Here is a 15,539-nt window from a genome sequence, read left to right as displayed (position 1 = left end):
GTGATCTTCTGTATATAAAGAGAATTGGAAATGAAAAAAAAAAAAAACAACCTGGTGTTAAAATGGAAATGGCATAGAAAATTAATTAATTTGAAAAAAAAATTATGTGGGTTCTCTGGCTTTAATGTGCTGTACATTGCTATTTAATGCTATAATTAGTAATCCAATGGTAGTTTTTTTCAATTTATGTTGCTATATGGGCAAAATGTTGAAATCTTTACCTAATATATACTAAACTGATCTTCTGTATACAAAGAGAATTGAAAATTAATCTTTACATGAATGGAGGGGGAGAGGGAGCGGGAGGGGGGAGGGTTGCGGGCGGGAGGGAAGTTATGGGAGGGGGGAAGCCATTGTAACCCATAAGCTGTACTTTGGAAATTTATATTCATTAAATAAAAGTTTAATAAAAAAATAATAAAATAAAAAATTCCTGAGGTTAACAGTACAGTTCTGGCAGGACCAGGGATTTGGTGTATGCATCTGTCAATTAGAGGTAATGACTTCATGATAGGCAGAGCCACGTTTGAAAAAAAAAAGAAAAGAAAAGAAAAGACTTCTAAGAACAGTGTGAAGAAAGTTAAGATCCCAGACTGACAACTGATCTGCTTTTAGGACTATATTTCTAAACACTTCAAAAGCAATGCCAATTTGACCTGGGAGACATCACATTCTATCTAGAGAGGAGGCTCACAAATGTTAGTATCACAGAGAGCTAACAAATTCCTGAAGATTATAAGGCATTAATACAACACTTGAGATTTATTATTTAATCTAAAATTATTTTACCAATGAGATATTGTTGCCAAAAAATAGTTAACATGAATGTAATCAGAATGGAGCTATTAAATATTTCAGAATTTGGGAATACTGTATCATTCTACCAGATAACCAGCCTGGATACTTCAAAAAGAAAAACCATGACAAATATAACAAATCCAATAAGATGGTACCAATCTAGATCTCAAGCAACTGAGGAGACATGATAAGCAAAAAGCCAAGGGTAATCTTTGATTTCTGAATGAAACAAAGACATTTCAGATGCAGTTAGGAAATTCTGGACTGTAGATTATATACTAAATGATCACTTTGATTTAGAGGGTCGGAGGGTGTGTACAAGAGTGTTTTCCTGTGCATATGCTGTGGTATCCATGATTTATTTTCACAGGAGCAGCAAAAGAGAAGTCCGTGTGCATATGAGTGTGTGTGCATTCAGAGATAGAAAGTAAATGTGGCAAAGACTATTAATTCGTTCATCCACATGAATTATACTACTATGTTTTTTTTTTTTTGACAGGCAGAGTGGATAGTGAGAGAGAGAGACAGAGAGAAAGGTCTTCCTTTTTGCCGTTGGTTCACCCTCCAATGGCCGCTGCAGCCGGCGCACCACGCTGATCCGAAGCCAGGAGCCAGGTGCTTCTCCTGGCCTCCCATGCAGGTGCAGGGCCCAAGGACTTGGGTCATCCTCCACTGCCTTCCCGGGCCATAAAAGAGAGCTGGACTGGAAGAGGAGCAACTGGGATAGAATCCGGCACCCTAACCAGGACTAGAACCCGGTGTGCCGGCACCGCAAGGCAGAGGATTAGCCTGTTAAGCCACAGCGCCAGCCATTACTATAGTTTTAATGATATGTGATTACAGTATATGAGTGAAATAGTCATTTTTTTCATTTGATTATTGGGTATAGCCCTAGCCTATATTTCCACTAACCTAGGATATTTCTGCATCTTAATTATTGAATTCTTTATTTACTGGAGCATTAAGCCCTTGACTGTAATGTAAAATAAATATGTTATCTCAAAAGTGAAAGAGAGAAGAGGGAAAAGGATAGAGAGGAAGGTTGAAAGAGAGAGAAGGGGAGGGAGGAAGAAAAGGAACATCATTGTGTTCTCAGAACTGTATCTATGAACTATGTCAAACCTGTTAAAAACTAAAAAATAAATAATAAAAATATGTGTTTTACTATTCTTTAAGTTTTTCTTTAAATATAAAAATGTTCAAGGGGCCGGTGCTGTGGTATAGCAGGTAAAGCCACTGCCTGCGGCACTGGCATCCCAAATGGGCGTTGGTTCCAGGCCCGGCTGCTCCACCTCTGATCCGGCTCTCTGATATGGCCTGGAAAAGCAGTGGAAGATGGCCCAAGTCCTTGGGCCCCTGCACCCACATGGGCAACCCAGAGGAAGCTCCTGGCTCCTGGCTTTGCATCAGCACAGCTCCAGCCACTGCAGCCATCTGGAGAGTGAACCAGTAAATGGAAGACTTCTCTCTCTTTTTTTTGCCTCAGCCTCTCTGTAACTCTGCCTTTCAAGTAAAATAAATAAATCTCTTATTTTTTTTAAAAAAAGTAGTCTAAATTTTAAGAAGGCAAATAAAAATGTTCATGATCTTAAGTTAAGTTAATATTGTTTAAATAAAACATCAAAAGCATTAAACATCAAAGAAAAATCATTGACAAACTGAGCTCTTTACGATTATTAACTTTTTTTTATTACAAAATACATGATTAAAAACAGACAGATGCTAAAAAATGCTTGAGGATTCCTAAGTTCAGAGTTCCACAGCTGTGGCACAAACCTTCTACTGCTCCCCACCAGCAACCAGGGAACTTGGAAGACAAAGAGAACAATTGCAAACATGAAGTTCACAATGCCTAATATGCCACAAAGAATGAAGTTCTATGTCTTTGACTTAGGGCCCTCCTGTCTTCTTCCACAATCCATGAAATGGAGATTTTAAAGAGAAATCAAAATGAAATCTTGGAAATGAAGAATTCAATAGACCAAATTAAAAATATTTTAGGTTTGAAACAGTGGTTTATTGAGCCTGTTGCCTTCCCGGAGCTTGTGGGTCCAGGCCTGGCTCAGGCCCACAAAGACACTGGTCCCCAGGACAAGGGCAACAGCCAGCAGCAGAAGCACCACCTAGAGCAGAGGCTTTGGGTTGGAGTTCCTGCCGGAGCCTGTGGACTCCAGTGTGGGTACCTGCCTGTGAGAATCCTGGAAGCCCACTGGCCCTGGAGAACTCACGATGTCCAGGGGCCTGGGGGTGCCGTCATGGTAACCTGAGTATCTTCGGCGCTTGGCACTGCTGGATCTACATATAGATGAGCAAGCCTCTGGGCCCTGAGGGGTGGCAGGCTGAGCCGCTGCAGAAGTAAACCAGTCCCCTGAGGGCTCGCTGAGCAACAGAGTCCAGGAAAGTGAAGGTAGAAACTGTGAAATGCTGGTAGTGAGACTAGAAGGGCAGTACTGCCTGTTCCAAGGCTACCACTTGGGTTCTGTAGCTGTCATCCTTGAAAGGATACCCATCTTACAGGAGAGGCTACTGGGGCTGCTGGAAGGTGTTGGCACTGGGAGCGGCCTAACACTGGTGTAGCACCAGCACCAGACTGGGGTCTGTCCTCTGCACCAGCTGGACCACCATGTGCACCGGTTCTCAGAGCAGCCTCATGAAGGGATAGTCTCCTCCTCATAGAAGGAGCTAAAAGTCTCATCCCTGGCAATCCACAGCTCCAGCCACAGGGGGCCAGCCTGAATTACAAGGGCAGGTAATGGAGGTAAAAAGATGGACACCTGGATGGGCAGGAAGTTGCTGACATTGAAGATACAGCGGATGTGAAGCCAAAAGGAGCTGTCCCATGTGATAGAACCCTGTGGACCCTTCTGGACGTCGATGTCAGACACCAGCTGGTTCTCATAGATGAGCCAGCTCCCAAGCACTTGAACTGTGGTGTCGCAGTGGGTGAGGGGGACAAGGAAGCTGAAAAAGCACTGGACTTCTGGGCTGGGGGGCAGTGCATGGGAGCATAGGCCAAGTGGACATTGACCAGCATGATTCTATGCGCCAAGGCCATTTCCTGGGCAACAACCAAGATGAAGTAGCCATTTAGGAAGCACTGCATTAACAAAAGAATCGGTGAAACAGAAGAAAGAATATCCGACTTAGAAGACAAATTGCAGGAAATGTTACAGTCAGACAAAAAACAATAAGAAAAAATTAGAAAACTAAAAAGCATTGTTGGAAATCTAAAGGATACTTTTAAATGACCCAACATATGGGTTCTAGGAGTTATTAAAGGTGTGGAATGAGAGAAAGCATAAGAAAGCCTTTTCAGTGAAATAATAACAGAAAACCTCACTAATTTAGAGGAAAAAAGGGACATCCAAGTACAGCAAGCTCATAGAACTCCTAAAAGAGATGACCACAAAAGATCACTACCACCATAGATTGTAGTCAAACTCCACATGGTAAAACACAAAGAAAATATTCTAAAGTTGCACAAAATGCCAGATTACTTTCAGAGGATCTCCAATTATACTCACAGCAGACTTCTCATCAGAAACTCTACAGGCTAGGAGAGAATGGTGAGATATATTCCAAGACTTAAGAGAAAAAAAAACATTCAAAATAGAATACTGTCCCTGGAAAAAACTCTCATTTATGAATGAAAGTGAAATAAAGACCTTCTATCACAAACAGAAATTGAAAGAATTTGTCATCACCCATCCAGCCTTACAAAGGATGCTTAAGGATGTGCTACATACAGATAGACAGGAACATGGTCATCACTATGAATGAAAGTAAAGGAAGAAAATCTCCCAGTAAAAATACAAAGGAAATCCAAAATGAAAAATAGGAATATTTATCAAAAATGGCAGGGCAAACTCGTTACTTATCAATAATCACCTTGAATGTAAATGGCCTCAACTGTCCAGTTAAAAAACACAGACTGGCTGCATGGATTAAAATACCAAACTCATACATTTGCTGCCTACAAGAAACACATCTCACCAAGAAAGACGCTTGCAGGCTGAAAGTGAAATGATGGAAAAAGATATTTCATGCTAACAGAAACCAAAAAAGAGCTGGTATAGCCATCCTAATATCAGACAAAATAGATTTTAACAAGACAACTCTTAAAAGAGACAAAGAAGGGCACTATGCAATGATAAAGGGATCAATTCAAGTGGAATATGTGACTATTATAAATATATATGCACCTAACTACAGGGTATGTGGATATTTAAAAGAAATGTTAACGAAATAAAGGGAGGTATAGACTCAAATACATAGTAATGGGGGACTTCAATACCTCACATTCAGCAGTGGACAGATCAACCAGACAGAAAACCAGCAAGGACACAACAGAGTTAATCAACACTACAGACCAGATGGATCTAAAAGATATATACAGAACTTTCCATCCTACAGCCACAGAATACATATTATACTCACCAGTATATGGAACTTTCTCTAGGATTGACCACATCCTATGCCAAAAAGGTCTCAGCAAATTCAAAAAAAGTCATACCATGCATCTTCAAAAGCTGGAAATCAGCAACTCAGTAATATCTATAACATATGCAAACCTATGGACTGACCAACTGCTCCTTAACAAACACTGGTTCATTGAAGAAATCAAAAGAGAAATCAAAAAATTTCAGGAAAAAAATAAAGATGACAATAAAACATATCAAAACTTACGTGATACAGAAAAAGCAGTGTTAAGAGGAAAGTTTATAGCAACTGGTACCTACATCAAGATATTGGAAAGATACCAAATAATTGAGCCATCAATACATCACAAGGATCAAGAAGACAACAGCAAACAAACTCATAACTAATAGGAGAAAATAAATAATTAAAATTAGAGGAGAAGTCAACAAAATTGAATCCAAAAACCAATACAAAAATCATCAAAATGAACATTTGTTTTTTGGAAAAAATATATAAAGTTGAAACACCATTGGCCCAACTAACCAAAAAAAGGAGAGAAAAGACCCAAATCAATAAAATCAGAAATGAAAAAGGGAATGTAACAACAGACACCAAAGAAACAAAAAGAATCATCAGAAATTACTATAAAGAGCTATATGCAAACAAACTGGGAAACCTAGAAGAAATAGATAGATTCCTGGACATAAACAATCTACCTAAATTGAGCCATGAAGACATAGAAAACCTAAATAGACCCATAACCAAGATAGAAATTGAATCAGTAATAAAGGCCTTCCCCACAAAGAGAAGCCCAGGACCGGATGACTTCATTGCTGAATTCTACCAGACATTTAAAGAAAAACTAACTCCAATTCTTCTCAAGTTATTCAAAATAACTGAAAGGGAGGGAATCCTCCCAAATTCTTTCTATGAAGCCAGCATCACCATAATTTCTAAACCTGAAAAAGATGCAACAGAGAAAGAGAACTAAAGAGCAATTTCCTTGATGAATATACACACAAAAATCTTCAATAAAATTCTAGCCAATTGAATCCAACAACAGAACAGAAAGATCATCCACCCACACCAAGTGGGAATTATCCTTGGTATGGAGGGATGGTTCAACCTTTGCAAATCAATCAATGTGATCCATCGCATTACAAAAACCATATGATTGTTTCAATAGAGGCAGAAAAAGCTTTTGATAAAATACAACACACTTTCATGATGAAAACTCTAAGCAGCTTTGCTATAGAAGAAACATTCCTCAATACAATCAAGGCAATTTATGACAAATTCAGCATCCTATGAATGAGGAAAAGTTGGAAACATTCCAACTGAGATCCAGAGCCAAACATGGATGCCCACTCTCACCGTTGCTATTCAAAGATAATGTCATGGCTAAGAAAGAACTCCTAAGATCAATTTCATTCACAATAGCTACAAAAACATCAAATTCCTTAGAATAAATTTAACCAAGATGTTAAAGATCTCTCAATGAGAATTATGAAACATTAAAGAAAGAAATAGGTGAAGATACAAAAAAAAAAAATGGAAAAGTCTTCCATGTTCATGGATTGGAAGAATCCATACCATCAAAATGTCCATACTCCAAAAGCAGTTTATAAATTCAACGTGATACCAATTAAAATACCAAGGACTTTCTTTGTTTTAGTGTGTTAAGTGGATGTTACTCTTATGTCTCATAATTTATAGTTATGTCTAAGTGCTTGCAAAAGTTGCATCATTCTTGTTTTTTTCTTTAAAGGTAATTTTCTCAAAAAAAGGAATGCTTAAAAAATTTAAAAACATAAAGTGACAAGAAGGAGGAATAGGAAGAGAAATAAGAGGAAGAGGAGAGAGGAGTTAGAAAAAATAAATAGAAAAATAAATAAAAAAGAAAGTGCTTGGTAGAAGTATATGCAAAGTGAGGAATCTGTAAAGAAGAATTCACTCAACTTCATTAATAACACGACTTTCCATTTGATGAAGTAAAGCCTTTTGATGCAGTGTGTGAGGACGAAGAACATGCAGGTTAAAAGGACGATTCCTTTCAAATTAGACAGAAATGAAGGACCATTCTCCAAATAAATTAATATTCCCGTGATATATTTCAAACACGAAAAAATATTTTCATCTAATAAAGGAGGCATTCCTGAAATGATATGTTTATCATGTAAATAAGGGAGTCCTTATATTCCTTTACTTCCCCATACCTGACAATGCCATTTACATTTGATTAATTTTTTAATTTAAATGAACAGCAGTTTATCCTAACCCCTGGTATGTTATTTAAAATGAGCTTAGTCCAGGTCGACTGTTAGGATAAAAAAAATTTCATAGTAAGAAATCTTGTGAAAATAGATATAAATAGCTTGATTCCTTTTTGTTACTGTCATTGGACAAAATAATTGGCATAAAGCAAATTTAAGCAGCATTTGTAAGTATAATGTGAAAGTAAATGAAAAATCATGTTGAAATGGATGTGGAATAAAGGGGAATAAAAAAGCTTTAACAGAGTTATTTCTCTATGGACTCTCATTCAGGTTTTGATTAATAAGTACTTGGCACCACATCACAAGTAGAACATCCCACTGGCATGGTGGGAGCTGATCACCTACTGCTACACAGTGTCCTGTAGTGTCTAATTTAGGCTTCTGGAATACTTTTCTCTTCCTCCTCTCTCTCTGAGCTGGTGAAATTTATCCTCAAACCAACCATATCATTTTCCATTTGGACTTTTAACCGAAGTATTATTGCCAACAGCTCTATTTCCCATTCTACCCACATTCTGGAAGCTCCTGCTCACCTTAAAACTAAACCTGACCCAACAGGGCAGAGAGAAAGACAGAGATACAGCCTGTAGTCTGGGTTTGTGTGTTAGACCCAGAAGCAGAGTCCAGTACTATGAGTAAGAGCGCCTCCCACTTTATTAAGCAAAACATACTAAGGATTCCATATAGTATGTGTGAATGCACATGCAGGAAAGACAATCATTTATACTTAGCAAGAGAGTTCTGTGCACAGAAAATTTTTTCAAAGATTTATTTATTTATCTGAAAGAGTTACACAGAGAGAGAAGGAGAGGCAGAAATAGAGAAATCTTCCATCAGCTGCTTTACTCCCCAAATGGCCACAACAGCTGGAGTCGGCTGATCTGAAGCCAGGAGCCAGGAGCTTCTTCCAGGTACCCCACGTGGGTGCAGGGGCCCAAGGACTTGGGCCATCTTCTAATGCTTTCCTAGGGCCATAACAGAGAGCTGGATTGGAAGTGGAGCAGCTGGTTTTCAAACCCACGTCCATATGGGATGCCAAAACAGTAGGTGGTGATTTTATCCATTATGCCATAGCACTGGCCCCATGTGCACAGAAAATTAAGAGAGTAGCTATCAAATGTGAGAAATGTTGACATAACATGCATTCTCTGAAGTATTCCTCCTTACATGATGTGATATCACATTACAATAAGCATTATATAATATAATCATTATAAAGATGAGTATATATGTCTATGAAAGAATTGCTACTAATATACAGCAGATGATGTTATTATACCTAGTTGATAGGTAAGGAAATTGAAATGCAATAAATGAGGAAGAAAAGAAAATAAAGCCTCTTTATTTCCCTGATAAACCATGTCATTTCAGAAATTCATCCTGTATCAGAAAACTTTTATGGCTAAAAGTTTTCATATGGAGAAATAGCACCTGAATATTGATTTATTTGGATACTGGTCTTTCATTTTGATCTAATTTAAAAGGAATTGTCCTTTTAACCCACATATTCTTCCTCCATTCACACCACATAAAACTGCATTACAGAGATATAATGGCAAAACTAGAGTCTAATCACAGGTTTGTCTGCCCACCATTCATATTCAGGATTGGCTTAAGCCCAGAAGTAAGTTTCCTAAGTGCTTTCAAGCATACTTTAGCTTCTACAGCCTTCCTGTATTCTTCAAGTTGTGGCCTCCTCTTTCACCCTCAAAGCCAGTGATGGGGCTGTGTTACACTCACAAAGACTCACTCTGGCCTATTTTCTTCTTCACATCCCCCCCAACCCGCCTGTCCTTAAAAGGATCCTTGTAATTATAGAAGAACAACCCAGATGGTCTACCCACCCACCTCACTTGTCTTAATTTAATCACACCTTCAAAGTCACGATTGATTGAGCAATGTAAAGATGAATGAGAGATGACTGAGTAGATAGAGGAGGTTGTAAAGAATCTCACACAGGGGGCCAGAGTGGTGAAAACAAGAAAAATGGATTTATCAGTAGTGCTCCTGTTGGGATTTTATTATTATCTTCATTGGTTATATCTTCAATACTCCACATTAAATAGTGTTTCCTGCACTGCCCCCACCACCACTGCCACCACCAGAGACACCAGGCACACACTTGGTACTGGACTTATCCCAACAGCAAGACTGGAAGATCCTAGTTACTTGTCCTATGGGATCAGTGACATTTCACAGATCTGCTGCTTCTCTGCTTGTGAATGGGAAGGAGGTAGCTGTCCCTCACACCTCCTGGAAGAGTGTCTTCTGAAACATCAGGGACCCACATCTTAAAGCCAGCCTTTTGTATGTGAATAAAATCTCCCAGAAGCCAGAGTACTAAAGATGCCTCTCAAGTCTCCATCTCATTCCCCCTTGAAATGGACACACCCAGGAAGATAGACATTCCAATCTTCCTGGTACCCTAGAGTATAACCTAGAATCCAGTCATCTAGTCTGGGCTTTAATCATCAGGCACACTTTGTGGAGAAAAGGGAAGTTTTATCATCCTTTCAGAATGGAACAGTTAACCTGGCAAACAACTGGAGATATAATTCAGATACTACATTGTCTTTTAAACAGGAATAATAAGAATTCCAAGAACGTTTTTCCTCCTCCACAGCCCTTAAAGCCACCTATGACAAATGTCAAAAGCTAAGCTTATCTCCATCAGCATTCCACCCAAAACACTATCTCCAAAGCAGGACATTTAAGCTTAGTTTTCTGCATAGATAATAACAGAATAATAACAAAAACAACAAAAAGTAACTCTATAACTACTTACTACAAATTGAGGCCCCAAAGAGAAAACAATGAAAGATTACCATACATAACAATTTAGTAGAATTCTCCAGTGTATGAAAAGTGATCCCTGTTAAATATAAGAGTGGGAATATCCAAGTGCTTGGGCCCTACACCCCATGCGAGACCAGGATAAGCACCTGGCTCCTGGCATTGGATCAGTGTGGTGCGCCGGCCGCAGCGTGCCAGCTGCGGCGGCCATTGGAGGGTGAACCAATGGCAAAGGAAGACCTTTCTCTCTGTCTCTCTCTCTCACTGTCCACTCTGCCTGTCCAAAAAAAAAAAAAAAATATATATATATATATATATGAGTGGGAATAAGAGAGGGAAGAGATGTACAATTTGGGACATGCTCAATTGGACTTGCCCCAAATGGTAGAGTTAGAAACATACCAGGGGATTCCAATTCAATCCCATCAAGGTGGCATGTACCAATGCCATCTCACTAATCCAAGTGATCAATTTCTGTTCACAATTGATCACAATGATAGGATTAAGAGTCAAAGGGATCACATAAACAAGACTAGTGTCTGCAAATACTAACCAATAGAATAAAAAAGGGAGAGAATGATCCAACATGGGAAGCGGGATACACAGCAGACTCATAGAATGGCAGATGTCCTAAACAGCACTCTGTCCTCAGAATCAGCCCTTAAGGCATTCGGATCTGGCTGAAAAGCCCATGAGAGTATTTCAGGCATGGAAAGCCAAGACACTGTGGGAAAAAAAATGACCTAAATGAAAGATCTCTGCGAGTGAGGTCCCAGTGGAAAGAACAGGTCATCAAAGAAGGAGGTACCTTTCTCTGAAGGGAGGAGAGAACTTCCACTTTGACTATGACCTTGTCTAAATAAGATCGGAGTTGGTAAACTCAAAAGGCTTCCATAGCCTTGATAACTCATGACAAGAACCTCGGGAGATTACTGATGCCATAAACAAGAGTGTCAATTTGTTAAGTCAACAATAAGAGTCACTGTGCACTTAACTACTCATGTAGAATCTCTGTCCTTAATGTGCTGTACATTGTGATTTAATGCTATAACTAGTACTCAAACAGTATTTATCACTTTGTATTTCTGTGTAGGTGCAAACTGTTGAAATCTTTACTTAATATATACTAAATTGATCTTCTGTATATAAAGATAATTGAAAATGAATCTTGATGTCAATGTAAGGGGAGAGGGAGTGGGAGAGGGGAGGGCTGTGGGTGAGAGGGAAGTTATGGAGGGGAAAAAGCTATTGTAATCCATAAGCTGTATATTGGAAATTTATATTCATTAAATAAAAGTGTAAAAAAAAAAGAATTCTCCAGTGTAGACATTCTGTGCTACCAGAACATACAGAGACATTCCAATTTCATAATGCCACATTCTTAAATATAAATAATCAGTCCAAAACCAGAGATTGAGAACCATGACACAGATGATAAAATAAATAAATAATAAACAATGCAAATTACAGAAAATATTAAAGTAAAAATAATTAATATCAGCAAGATATAAAAGAAAACAGTAAGTTCATAAGATAACAAGATACTGTTCTAAAGGAATAATCAGAGAATAAAAAAATAAATCATAAAACACATACAAGAAGAGAAATTATAAAAGTTCAATAGAAATACAAAAATAATAAGTGGGAAATATTTCTCAGCAAGTTTTAAAAAAGGAAAAGCTAAAGGAGACATGAAAATAATAGTCGCTAATTGGTCTAATACCCAGTTACTACCAGTTCTAGAGAGGGAGGCCAAAAAAAAGGAGAAATAATAAATACTATAAGACAAAAACTCAACAAGAGAAAAAGTCCCTGTGATCATTTTTGGTGTCAAATTGACTGGATTATGGAACATGCAGATACACTTTGGGTACTTGTGAAGATGTTTCAAAAAAAGTTGGGCATTTATCAGTGGACTAAGACACGTTGTGTGTACTTCCCACTCTTAAAAACCATATAAACCAATTCCCACTCACAAATTCCCTCTCATCTATTAATCTATTTCTGATATGTGTCCCTGGAGAACACTATACATACATATATAGAGAGAGAGAAAGAGAGAGAGCACCCTGGAGAACACTGAGAATTAGTTACTAGGCGGTGCTGTGGAGAGAGGCCAAGACCTATCTATAGTCCATGGTAACCATTATGGGAGGTTAAATTATTCACTTCCAATATTAAATTAGGCAATCAGAATACAGAGATTTTCCTTTTTTTATATAAAGATTTATTTTATTTATTTGAAAGACAGAGTTACAGAGAGAGGTAGAGACAGAGAGAGAGGTCTTCCATTTGCTGGTTCACTCCTCAGTTGGTTGCAATAGCCAGAGCTGGGCCAATCCGAAGCCAGGAGCCAGGAGCTTCCTCCAGGTATCCCACGTGGGTGCAGAGGCCCAAGGATTTGGGCCATATTCTACTGCTATTCCAGGCCATAGCAGAGAGCCGGATCAGAAGAGGAGCAGGCAGGACTTGAACCGGTGCCCATATGGGATGCCAGTGCCTCAGACCAGGGCTTTAACCCACTGTGCCACAGCGCTGGCCCCAAGATTTTTCTAAACTATAAAGATAAACACTAGAAAAAATAGCTGAAAAGTTGAAATATTTTGCTGCTGTGAAATATAATGAAGAAATAAATCATTATTTTGTTGTCGTCATAATGTATTTGAACTGTGTACAAATACAGTCATGTCCCACATAATGATATTTCAGCCAAAGATGTCAAATTACATGACCGTGTTCTCAAAAGATGAAATGCCCTAATGACATTGTAGCTGTGTAAATCATGCTGCACTGTCTTTTCAAAAATGAAATTTTCTAATGACACATTTCTCAGGATATATCCTCATCATTTAGTGATACATGGCTATAATAGAGGGGGAAGAATATTAATTAAGTTAAATGAACACAAAGTGAAATTTAGAAAAAGTAGTGACATTTTCAAACAGCTGTTGCACCACCTCCTTTCATAGATGCGCTATGTCAAATCCTAACAAAGGACTTTGTCACACCTCCCAGAACTACAAGATGAACCAATCAATATCAACAAAATGATTTATCTTAATTATTGATCTTAAAAATAAAAGCAAACTTTTCCCTCTGACCACCACTAAAATCAGAGGGAGAACGACAAGAAAAATTCATCTGAGCACAGGTTCTTTTGTCACAGCTTATCTGTAGCTCTATAAAAGGGAAAACCAAATGCACCTTAGGAGTAGCTCCACAGTCCTGCAAATAGAAACAGTCAACTTCTCTTAACTGTGTGTTTGACAAAAGAGAAAAAGTACAAGGTCTACGTAATAAACAATTGGACAAAGGACTTCTCTAAGTAGTGCTATATTTTAAAGCCTTCATGTATTCCATGTTAGGCTCAAATGCTCAGAAACAATGCACAGAGTGTTTGCAAGTTCTAATAATGTTAAATGAACACTGATCTAGTTATTACATCAAAAGAAAACTTGCATGACATTGCTATCATACTCATCTAAGTGAAATTTCAACGTATACCAAGTGTACTATGTTCCTTTTTCAGGAACCACAAGTAAACTGATGTGGTATACTGGATTTTTTTCCTCCATCAACCTCCAGCCTTGGGCTCTTCCTCCTTCACACAACTCACAATGCTATCTGTGATTTTGTTCTTGCAATTCCAGTTGCCCACAGTCAAACATCGTCTGAAAATAATAAACAGAAAATCCCCCAGATGAACTATTCATAACCTTTAAATTGTGCACCAGCCTAAGCAGTGCAATGAAATCTAGCACTGTTTCACCCCCTTTTGCCCAGGACTTCAATCATCCCATTATCCAACGTTTCCACTAGATGTGCCAACCATCCCTAAGTACTCAGATCAACCGTCAAGGCATCAACTGCTTGTGTTCAGGTAACTCCTATTTTACTTGCTAATAGTCCCAAATTTCAAGAGTAGTGATACAAAAGAAGCAGCAGGACAGACTAACTCTTACATCCTGTGGCAATGCTGCAAGGCACACAAGAAAATTCACTGTATATACAGGGTTCAACATCATTCATAGTTTCAAGCTCCACTGGGATTCTTGGAATGTAAGCCCCATGGATAAGGGTGGACTATTACGGCTATTTAGTGAAACTTTGCTGTAATCTTCCAAATTATGTGCTTGCACGTATTTCACATCATAAAGAGTATCTCTTTGGGCAGAAACTTTAGCTTTCTTTTTGCCTGTGCTACAATGATTGCCTCCTTCTCTGCCCATGCTTTTTTGTGTCACTCGCCTCTTAACCCTTCTGAATACATTTGAACATCTTAACCTAGGTTTTTCTTTGGAGAGTTTCTTTGTTAGAATTCTATCACGGGTTTTCTCAAGCTGTTATTAGGGGAAAGGATCATTACTTATCCAGGAGCCTTTATTTAGTACACATTGTGCCAATAATTGGAGAGAGCTGTAGGAGGGAATATGCAGCTCTTATAGGTGTAGGAGAAAAACAAACAGTATTAGTAGGTTCTCTGAAAGAGTTTTGAAAGCCTCATCTTGGATGTGTGGGTCCAGTCTTAGAAAGGGCATCCAGGATGTTGAATGAAGATTGTAGGCAGGAAGCCAACCAAGCAGAGGCTCTGAGTGTTAACAGAGAATCTACTTTTAGCACCTGGACAGTAACTTAAATGGATAATTGGGGTTTTTTTACTTTTTTAAAATTCACATACAGGTAACAAATTTCATACATTTCATATATACAGTTTTAGGAGCATAATTATACTTTCCATTGTACCCTCGCCCCACTCTTACCTTCCTTTCTTCTCCATTACTTTTAATTTTTATAATAACATACTTTCAATTTCCTTTATAATCACAAGCTTAACCCTCTACTAAATGAAGAAGTAGTAAGTAAAAAAAAAACCCACTGATCCTCAAGAGTAGAGACAAGGACTATAAACAACAATCAAATCTCAAAATGTCAATTTCACGCATATATATATTACATTCTTTTTGGACTGTGTATATTGGTCACCACAAATCAGGGAAAACACACAATATTTGTATTTCTGGGGGTGCAACTTGAGACCATTATACTTAGCAAAATATGCCCGTCTTAAATGAGTAACTTTTTGTAGGAAGTTTTGTGCTTGCCTTAAACTCACAGGGGAATGGGGATGACATCTGAGGCTTGATTCAACTATTGTAGTATCTTAAAGACTGTGGTAGGAAGATAGGCCCTCCTCTTAGACAAGAGGAAAGTGGAAGTCATTACAGGATTCTAATAAAAGGAGTGATCTGAAGG

General features: G+C 38.3%; 1 protein-coding gene and 1 pseudogene across 1 annotated transcript in view; both read right to left on the bottom strand.

Moving 5' to 3' along the window:
- GABRG3 (gamma-aminobutyric acid type A receptor subunit gamma3) overlaps positions 1–15,539 on the bottom strand; it is a 651,067-nt gene that overhangs the window by 453,028 nt on the left and 182,500 nt on the right. The gene's annotated exons all lie outside the window — the stretch shown is intronic.
- LOC133769700 (zona pellucida sperm-binding protein 1-like) lies at positions 2,796–3,901 on the bottom strand (annotated as a pseudogene).

This window comes from Lepus europaeus, chromosome 11 (assembly GCF_033115175.1).
Source record: "Lepus europaeus isolate LE1 chromosome 11, mLepTim1.pri, whole genome shotgun sequence".
NCBI classification, from domain to species: Eukaryota; Metazoa; Chordata; class Mammalia; order Lagomorpha; family Leporidae; genus Lepus; species Lepus europaeus.
This window is presented reverse-complemented; position numbering and strand designations above follow the sequence as displayed.